Source organism: Sturnira hondurensis, unplaced genomic scaffold, assembly GCF_014824575.4.
Source record: "Sturnira hondurensis isolate 20B ecotype Veracruz unplaced genomic scaffold, ASM1482457v3 Scaffold0001538, whole genome shotgun sequence".
In the NCBI taxonomy this organism is placed as follows: domain Eukaryota; kingdom Metazoa; phylum Chordata; class Mammalia; order Chiroptera; family Phyllostomidae; genus Sturnira; species Sturnira hondurensis.
In genome coordinates, this window is record NW_028074169.1 from 955,392 (window position 1) to 965,873 (window position 10,482).

Genomic DNA, 10,482 nt, shown 5'->3' on the forward strand with positions numbered 1-10,482 from the left:
TGACTCAAAAGGACCCCTGTGATCCCAGTAATGTCATCTCTAAACCACACCTCCTTTCTTTGATATGCATCCCTATGTAAGCTAAACTCAATAAAAACTCATTTTGAGAGAGGCTCAAGGCATTTCTCTTCTGAGAGAAGACTGGTCAGCCTTTTCTTCCCAAGCAGATAATGTCTTGGTAAACTGATTCTTATCTGCGGTGGTGTGGAGAACTCTGATGAACAAAGCTTCCCCACACCTGGTGCCCAAAACAGGGACGTGACAATTTGGGACCTTCATAGGCCAGAAGCTATGAGCAATCATCCTGGACGGCACACCTAAGAGGATGGAATACCACTATGTCCCCTATGGGGACAGGGGTAGCAGTACTGCATCTTTTGGTAAAGCTGCCCGGTGTGTCACAGATAAGAGGAAAGGTTTATCTCTTCCTACCCCTTGAGCAATTTTCTTTGCATTTCACTCTCCTGCACCCTCTTCCATGAATAAGAGTCTTACTTTTCCTTTCCCAAGCATTTGCCACACCTTGTGGGCACGGGTCAAGCATTTAAAATCTTCTCAGATAAGGTCAAATTCAAGGAGTTCATCATCACCAAGCCCTTACAATATGAAATGTTAAAGGGACTTATCTAAGAAAAAGAAGATAAAAAGTATGAACAGTGAAAGGATAGCAAACTCACAGATATTAACAACCACACCAAAAACAAAAGCAAACTAAGAGGACAGCTAGATCGGAAGCAGAACCACAGAAATGGAGATCAAATGGAGGGTTAGCAACAGGGGTATGGGAGGAGGAGAAGAGGGAAGAAGGTACAAAGAATAAGTAGCATAGATGGTAGGTAGAAAATAGACAGGGGGGAGGGCAGGAATACTATGGGAAATACAGAATCTAAAGAACTTGTGACACATGGACATGAACAAAAGGGGGGAATGGTGGGGGAGGGGTGTACAGGGTGGAGGGGAGTGAAGGGGGGATGGGACAACTGTAATGGCATAATCAATAAAATACATTAAAAATAAATAAAATCTTCTAAAGCACTCACCACTAGAAGACACCAGTGAAAGGATAATCTGGAACATGGACCAGTACAGAACACTAGGTTTCCTGCTAGCTGCAAACAGAAATTCACCCGAGAGGCACATTGTAAAAGCATTCACAGTTCCATCCCCTCTGGCATGATCCCCGCCTAGAATTATGGAGAAGAAAGGAAAAACTTTGCCTTTTATTAGCTTTTGTATTTATGAGGTGTTTATGAGTATCTCGGTTTCCTGCTGAGCACTGAAGAAAAGAGGCACGTGCTCTCTCGAACTTAAGATGTAGGCATTCCTACATGAGTAAGGACCTCGTGGAGGTGTCTAAGGTCATTTCCTGAGACGCAAAAGGGCCTCATAGGGAACTCCAATCATGGTAATTAAATTTTGACTTGTTTAGTGAAGTGCATGTAAGGTTTGGTCATCCAGCACTCCGAGCTCCCTGGCTGTTTCAGAGAGTCAGGGGAGAAACTGAGGCATGTGAGAGAGAGGTGGGAATGACCACAGGGGTGACAGCCTTGTGAGCCCCCCTCACAACCAGCACATTTCAGCCCACTACACTATCCTCATCAGCAAGAAGCAGGATCTGAGGGTGCATACAGAGCAAAAGCAAAACTAGATTCTTAATCACTGTGCTTGTGGCAGAAGAAATTCTGGGGAAAAGTAGGGTAGAGAAGCCCTCATAAATAGGAAAGCTTAGACACACACACAAAAAAAGGGGGGGAAAGGAACCCATGGGACGGTGGTGGGAGTGACTCTGGATGCCAGCTGGGCCCTTCCTGTTGGTCGCCCAAGCTGTGGGTGGACATCCTGGCAGCACCAGTGAGCTTGACCAGGGTGCAGGCATGTTCATGTTCACAGCGCAAATGGGTGGGACTCTCCACCAAGGACAGGAGGCAGTGGAGAGTGTTGGTCCCCCTCACCTCCCCTCCTCCCCAATGTGGGCAGGAGCAACCTTCCCTGATGCCTGGTGCCTGGTGCCAGCCACTGATCCCGACCTGCAGGGTCCATCCTGGGCTCCAGCCCACACAGCACCTTGCCTCAGCCAGTGCCTAAAAGCTTCAGCCAACTGGCACAGATGGCACATTACAAAGGGGAGTTCCAGTCAGGTCATTCTTGAGGTAAGGGACAGAAGCCCCTGTGCTTTGGGAGGTTGCCAGCGTGCTTAGTTTGGAATAAGGGGTTTTTATGATCCCTCTACTATTTTTCTATCTCTCTCCCCCAGAAAATGTACAACAATGTACAGCCTTGGTAGTATTTACAATACGTCTTATTCCACCCTACAGCTAGGCCTCAAATACTTCAGATCCAGGTACAAAACCCTTTAACACTTAACAGTTTACAACAACTCTTAGGTATCATCAACTGTATCCATCCCAGTTTAGGAGTCACCACCAGGCAATTAACTAATTTATTCAACACCCTTAAAGGGAATTCAGACGTATATTCTCCTAGATCCTTAAATGATCAGGCTAAACAAGAATTAAATTTAGTCAACTAATACCATTCTTTCAGGCAGCTCACCAGTGTAAACAGACAAATAACCTGCCAGACTTTTTTGCTTCTCCACAATGGGGATGCCTACTGGCTTAATTGGACAGTTGTCACCTAATTTATAAATGATTGAATGATTATTTTTATCCCATCAACCCCAGAGCACTATTACTACCTATATTACTGCAGTATATCAGCTTATTATCAAAGGCAGTGATAGACTGCCTTTGGCCATTCAGTTTTTTGGCCATGACCCAGCTGTTACACATGTTCCACTTCCCTAAGTGTATCTACAAAAGCTTTATAGTCAATCTTTAGAATTTCAGTATGCGGTCGCTGGTTTTGTTGGGGACCTTAGTATTCACTTACCCTGTATAAATTCCTCCAAAATCTCCTCACTCAGTGGGGAATACAAATCACCCTGCTCTTTGCTAAACTCAGTAAAAGCCCATTAAGAGAGAGGCTCAAGGCCCTTCTCTTCAGAAAGATTGGCCACCTTTTCTCTCCAAGTAGATCATGTCTTGGAAGATTAATTATCATCCACATTGGATGTGGGAGCTCGGCTGGATCAAGCTCCCCCACAATAAACACTCTTCAAATGCACATGGAACATTTTCAAAGATAGACCACATTATAAGACACAAAACAAGCCTCAATAAATTCAAGAAAATTGATATCATATCAAGCATTTTCTCTGACCATAGGGGACTGAAACTAGAAACCAACCTCAAGGCAAAAACCCAAAATACTCAAACTAATGGAGAATGAATAGGTCAAGAATGAAATCAAAGAAGAAATGGAAAAGTTTCTGGAAATAAATGAAAATTAATTCATAACACACCAAAACTTATGGGATACAAAGGCAGTCCTGAGGGGGAAGTTCATAGCTATACAGGCCCACCTAAAAAAGATAGAAACATTTCAGCCCTGGCTGGTGTAGCTCAGTGGATTGAGCGTGGGCCTGCGAACAACACGATCGTGGTTTGATTCCCAGTCAGGGCACATGCCTGAGTTGCAGGCCAGTTCCCGGCAGGGGACACACCAAGAGGCAACCATACATTGATATTTCCCTCTCTCTCCTTCCTTTCCCCTCTAAAAATAAATAAATAAAATCTTGAAAAAAAAAGATAGAAACATTTCAAATAAACAACCTAACACTACACCTAAAAGAATTGAAGGAAAAACAAAAAAAAAAGAGAGCTCAGAGAAAGTAGAAGTAAGGAAATAACCAAGATCAGAGCAGAATTAAGTGACATAGAAACTGAAAGAATAATCCAAAGGATCAATAAATACAGGAAATGGCTCTTTGAAAAGATAAACAAAATAAAAAATCCTTTAAGCAGACTCATTGAGGAAAAAAGAGGACCCCAATAAACACAATAAAAAATGAAAGAGGAGAGATTCCAACCAATACAACAGAAATACAAAAGATTGTAAGAAATTACTATGAAGAACTATATGCCAATACATTTGAAAACCTAAGTGAAATGGACAAATTTCTACAAAAATATAATCTTCCAAAACTGAATGAAGAAGCAGCAGACAGACTGAACAGACTGATAACAGCTGACAAAATTAAAGAGGTAATAAAAAAACTGCCAGCACACAAAAGCCATGTACCAGATGGTTTCACAGAAGAATTTTACAAAACATTTAAGGAAGAGCTGACCCCTATCCTTCACAGACTATTCCAAAATACCCAAGAAGATGGAAGACTCCCAAACATTTCATATTAAGCCAGCATCATCCTAATTCAAAAAACACATAAAGACACAAGAAAGAAAGAAAACTACAAGCTGATATTGCTACTGAACATAAAACTAAAAAAAATATCGGCAAAGCATATCCAGAAATGCATTAAAAATATCAGCCCTAGCTGGTGTGCCTCAGTGGATTTAGAGCCAGAATGTGAAGCAAAGGGTCATCAGTTTGATTCCCAGTCAGGGCACATCCCTGGGTTGCAGGCCAAGTCCCTAGTAGGAGGTGTGTGAGGGGCAATCACACACTGATATTTCTCTCTCTCCACTCTCTCTAAAAATAGATAAAAACGAAATCTTTTAAAAAAGATCATAAACCATGATCAAGTGAGATTCATCCCAGGGATGCAAAGATGGTACAATATTTGCTACCCAACAAAAGTAACACATCACATAACCAAAGAAAAGACAAAAATTACTTGATCATATCTATAGATGCTGAAAAACCTTTTAATAAGTACAGCATCTATTTATAATAAAAAACACTCAGCAAAGTCAGAATACAGGGAGCATTTCTCAACATAAAAATGGCCATATATGAGAGACCTACAACCAACATCATACTCAATGGGCAAAGACTAAAAGCTTTCCTGTGGGGGTGACTTTGCCCTCAAGTCCCCCTGTCCACCACGGATGAAAGTAAACACTACCAAGACATAATCTGCTTGGGGAGGAGAGCTGGCCAGTTTCTCAGAGGAAAAGGGCCAGGAGCTTCTTCCTTCAGGAGCTTTTATTGGGTTGTAATACACAGGAATACAGCGTGGCAAGGATCAAACTGTAGATAACATTTCAAAGAAATCTGAGGGCTTAGTCTGAGTCAGTGTCTGTCAGGAAAGGGGGTTTGCAGAAACTTTGGGAGACATACTCTTTTCCTGCTCAGACCCTTAACATATGAAAGAAAGCACTCTTAGCAGAGCAGGTTTCACAGGATTTTTGGTAATACCTTCTTATGCCAGATTTACCCAGATACTGCTCTGGCAAGGCAAGGAGCTGCACCCCTCCCCAACAGGTATTCAGGCTTAAGTGGGTTAGAGCCAGGAAATGCTTCTCCCAGAGGACAGGGGGATTGGGCTATGTCACATAGCCAGGGGGAAAGGGCCCATTGCTCCCTCTTTGTTGCAGCCCCTTGAGTCCTTCCATGATAGTCTTTCAAATGATTGAGTCTGGCTTAGGTTGACCCTCGCTGTGAGGAATCATACCCGTCATCAACATCGACCATGCTTATGGGGATAATGGAGTAAGCTGAGGCAGTCTTTGCTACCAGAGACAAGTGTTTGCCTCTTGTGGCTCGCATTCTGGAGGTTGCTCACTCATCCTTAGCCATGGGGGGTAGTTACAATTCCTGAAACCAGGCAGAGCAGTTCTCAACACTTTCTTACTAAGATTAAGAACAAGACAATGATGCCCACTTTCACCACTTCTATTCAACATAGTATTGGAAATTTTAGCCATGGCAATCAGATAAGAAAAAGTAATAAAAGGTGTTCAAATTGGAAAACAAGAAACAAAACTACAATTGTTTGCAGATGACATAATAGAGAATGACACATAGAGAATCCTACAGACTCCACCAAAAACCTTCTCAACCTAATAAATAAATTTGGCAAAACAGCAGGGTACAAAGTCAATATTCAGATAGCAAAGGCATTTTTATACATCAACAATGAAATAAAAGAAACAGAAATAAGGAAAAGAATCTCACTTGATATAGCTATTGGAAACCATTCTGCCTGGTCTCAGGAATTGTAACTACCCCCCATGGCTAAGGATGAGTGAGCAACCTCCAGAATGCGAGCCACAAGAGGCAAACACTTGTCTCTGGTAGCAAAGACTGCCTCAGCTTACTCCATTATCCCCATAAGCATGGTCGATGTTGATGACGGGTATGATTCCTCACAGCGAGGGTCAACCTAAGCCAGACTCAATCATTTGAAAGACTATCATGGAAGGACTCAAGGGGCTGCAACAAAGAGGGAGCAATGGGCCCTTTCCCCCTGGCTATGTGACATAGCCCAATCCCCCTGTCCTCTGGGAGAAGCATTTCCTGGCTCTAACCCACTTAAGCCTGAATACCTGTTGGGGAGGGGTGCAGCTCCTTGCCTTGCCAGAGCAGTATCTGGGTAAATCTGGCATAAGAAGGTATTACCAAAAATCCTGTGAAACCTGCTCTGCTAAGAGTGCTTTCTTTCATATGTTAAGGGTCTGAGCAGGAAAAGAGTATGTCTCCCAAAGTTTCTGCAAACCCCCTTTCCTGACAGACACTGACTCAGACTAAGCCCTCAGATTTCTTTGAAATGTTATCTACAGTTTGATCCTTGCCACGCTGTATTCCTGTGTATTACAACCCAATAAAAGCTCCTGAAGGAAGAAGCTCCTGGCCCTTTTCCTCTGAGAAACTGGCCAGCTCTCCTCCCCAAGCAGATTATGTCTTGGTAGTGTTTACTTTCATCCGTGGTGGACAGGGGGACTTGAGGGCAAAGTCACCCCCACATATATTAGCAAGATAAATAAGGTAAACAGGAATAAATTTAACCAAGGAGGTAAAAGACCTGTACTCAGAAAACTACACAATACTGAAGAAGGAAATTAAAGGAGTCACAAACAAATAGAAGCAGGTACAATGTTGATGGATTGAAAGAATTTATATAATCAAAATGCCTATACTATCCAAAGCAATTTCTACATTCAACACAATTCATATTAAAGTTCTAATCACATTTTCACAGATATAGAACAAACCTTTCAAAAATTTATATGGAACCATGTGACCCTGAAGAGGTGCACCAATTTTGAGAAAGTATAAGAAACTAGGAGAGATCACAATGCTTGATACCAAACTGTATTACAAAGCCACTGTAATCAGAATAGCCTGGTACTGGTGTAAGAACAGACACATAGATCAATGAAACAGAAGAGAGTGCCCAGAAATAAACCCAAGCCTCTTTGGTCAATTAGTATTCATCAAAGAAGACAGAAGCATAAAATGGAGTAAAAATAGCTTCTTCAAGAAATGGTGTTGGAGGATCTCAACAGCTACATGCAAAAAAAAAAATGAAACTTGACCACCAACTTATACCATACACAAAATAAATATAAGGTAGATAAAAAAAACTGAAATATAAGTTATGACACATAAAAGTCCTGGAGGAGGACATAGGGAGGAAAATTTCAAACATTCCATGCACCAACATCTTCACCAATATACCCCCTAAAGCAAGGGACATAAAAGAAAGAATAAACAAATGGGACTTCATCCAATTAAAAAGTTTCTGCATGGCAAAGGAAAACAGGATTAAAATGAAAATAGAACCAACTATATGGGAAAACATTTGCTAATGATACCTCAGACAAGAGTTTCATCTAAAGATATATATATATAAAAGACTCTCACAACTCCACTCTAGAAGACAAACAACCCAACTAAAAAATGGGAAAAGACTTGAACAGGCACTTTTTAAAGAGGACATACAGAAGACCCAGAGACATATAAAGATTCTCAATATCACTAGTCATCAGAGAGATGCAAATTAAAACCCCAATGAGATATCACTTCACACCCATAAGAACGGTCCTCATAAGCAAATCAACAAAAAAAAACATGTGTTGGAGAGTATGTAGAGAAAAAGGAAGCTTAGTGCAGTTGGTGGAAATACACACAGGTGCAGCTGTGGAAAACAGTATGACATTTTCTCTGAAAACTAAAAATGAAACTGCATTTTGACTCAGAATCCTGAAACACCAATTCAAAAGAACCTATGCACCCCAGTGTTAATAACAGTTCAATTTACAATAGCCAAGTGCTGGAAGCAACCTTAGTGCCCATCAGTAAATGAATGGATCAAAAAACTATGGTACATTTACACAATGGAATACTACACAGCTGAAAGAAAGAAGGAGGTCCTACCCTTTGCTACAGCATGGATGGAACTGGAGAACATTATGCTAAGTTAAGGCAGGAGGTGAAAGAGCTCAAACACTGTATGAGCTCACCTACAAGTGGAACCTAATCAACAAAACAAACAAGCAAGGAAAATGTAGCCAGAGACACTGAAATTAAGAAGAAACTGATAGTAACCAGAGGGGAGGTGGGAGGGGATAATGGTGAGAAAAGTGGAAGGATTTTCTGGGATAACTATAAAGGACACATGGATAAACCAAGAGGTGGTGGGATCAGGGGTGGGAGATGGTGATCACTGGGGTAGGGAGTGGGGTGTAAAATGGAGACAACTGTACTTGAACAACTATATATGTATATTGCAATATAAATAGCTGAAAAGATAACAAATTTTATGCCTTAGGGTTATCTCAATGGGTTCTTTTTAGGAACATCCTTCCTTGCTGTCTAGAGCTTGTTCCTTCTCTCCCTTCAAATTTTATCTCATATATCACTTCTTCTAAATTATCTTTCCTAATTATCCTCTCTAGGTAGGTTATCATTTGGGTTCAAGCTCCTTGAAGCCAACATTGTATTTGTCTTATTTTCCATGCTACGTCTTAGAAGGGCTTCTCAGAGATGTTCCAGTATGCATAAAATGTTCTGGGGTGGATATGTTGCTGTCAGTATTATCAGGTCATGACTTTAAGATTGTTTGTTAAGACTGCTGTTTTCAATGGCTTTGGCCTAGTTTACCTTTGGAGCTTTGGGGAAAATAACAAGTGTTTGGAAAGAAGTATCAAAGTACAATCAGGGATAGATGAAAAAATGGCCTCAGAAAGGTTGACTCATAGCTTACGTGTTCCAGAGGTGTGGTCCTAGGAACAGCTAGCACGCCATTCACTTTCAATACCTTTCTCAAATGTTTCTGTGCACAAGCAGATTGCAGAGGACCTCACAAATACCATCATTTTCTGTTTATGACTCCCATAATAGACAGGTATATCTTTGCCAATGAAACAATGACCCCTGGGTGGGACAGGAGGAGTTAAGTAAAGGAAGTCAAATATTGGTGCTGGAATACATCTAGCTTCAGGATGACGAGCACACAATATGGTATACAGATATCAAATTACAATGTTGTCCACCAAAATTTACATGTTATTAAACAATGTTACCACTATAAATTGAATTTAAAATATAATCCCTGACATATACTAGCCAGACCATTAACTTTTTTGACTGACTGAATAAAAGCAGTCATTTTCCTTCCTTAAGTGTGACTTCATCAGAGTGTTCTAAGATCCCAGGCAAAGCATGGCAGTAATTAGATCATACATATGGAGTCTGATGGGGCTGCATTCCAATTCTATCTTAACATTTTTATTACATATTCCTCACCTGAAATTGTAGAAAATATATTTCATAAAGACTTTGGAGAAGTAATTAATTTAAAAAAATTGTCTACTTATCCCTGTGAATGAACCTGGGCTGTAGCAATCAGCAAGCAGACAGGTGCCAGAGTCAGAGCAAAGGTACACACACAGGAGCACAGAAGATCAAGGATGAACATTCATGCCCTCTTTTCTGGCCTAGTTCTCATGAAAAAAAAGGTACATTGTGGTGGAATGTGTCCATTGGTAGAAACCACATGAGAGTAAATGAGTGTGTCTTTAAAAAAATATATGGAATGCTTCACAAATTTGTGTGTCAACCTTGTGTAGGGGCCATGTTTATTTTCTCTGAATCATTCCAAATTTAATATATGTGCTGCTGAAGTGAGCATGAGTGTATCTTTGATGTGGCACTACCCTAAAGAAAAGCCACTGTGCTGCCAAGCACAGTAACCACACATATATGGTAACCACAAATATCATGGTGCTAATCCAGACACCTGGGAAAAAGCAATGATATGGTCAAGGGAAATGCAGGGACTACTGAATTAGGGTAAGCTAGGCTCATTATTTATTAGAAGACCAATAAACATCAACTCAATCTCCTGTGGAAGAATTGGTGCCTGGCCATATGTCCAGATGCACACATACACTATCTTTAAGAGGGTATTTAGAGGAAACATGCTTTATTGATATTTTTCAACATCAAATACCTTCAAAATAACATATTTTGACATAAAATATTTTATGTTTATTGCACCTTGAGAAATATCTAAAACAGCATTTTGCAAGGAGTTTCATGCTGCACAAATGTGACTAATGCTAATATATGCTCCTAAGTAAACTTTTAAAAATTCCTTGAGCCAATTAATTAAAAATATTCTGTATACAAAAACTTCTTTCAGGAGATACAAATACACATAAGAACACTCAT

The 10,482-nt window shown here is 40.6% G+C and overlaps 1 non-coding gene across 1 annotated transcript; it reads right to left on the reverse strand.

Moving 5' to 3' along the window:
• Positions 1–9,833: 9,833 nt before the first annotated feature.
• On the reverse strand, positions 9,834–9,940 carry LOC118975990 (U6 spliceosomal RNA). Its single transcript, XR_005064172.1, has one exon. It is a non-coding gene; the product is annotated as a U6 spliceosomal RNA (small nuclear RNA).
• Positions 9,941–10,482: the final 542 nt, after the last annotated feature.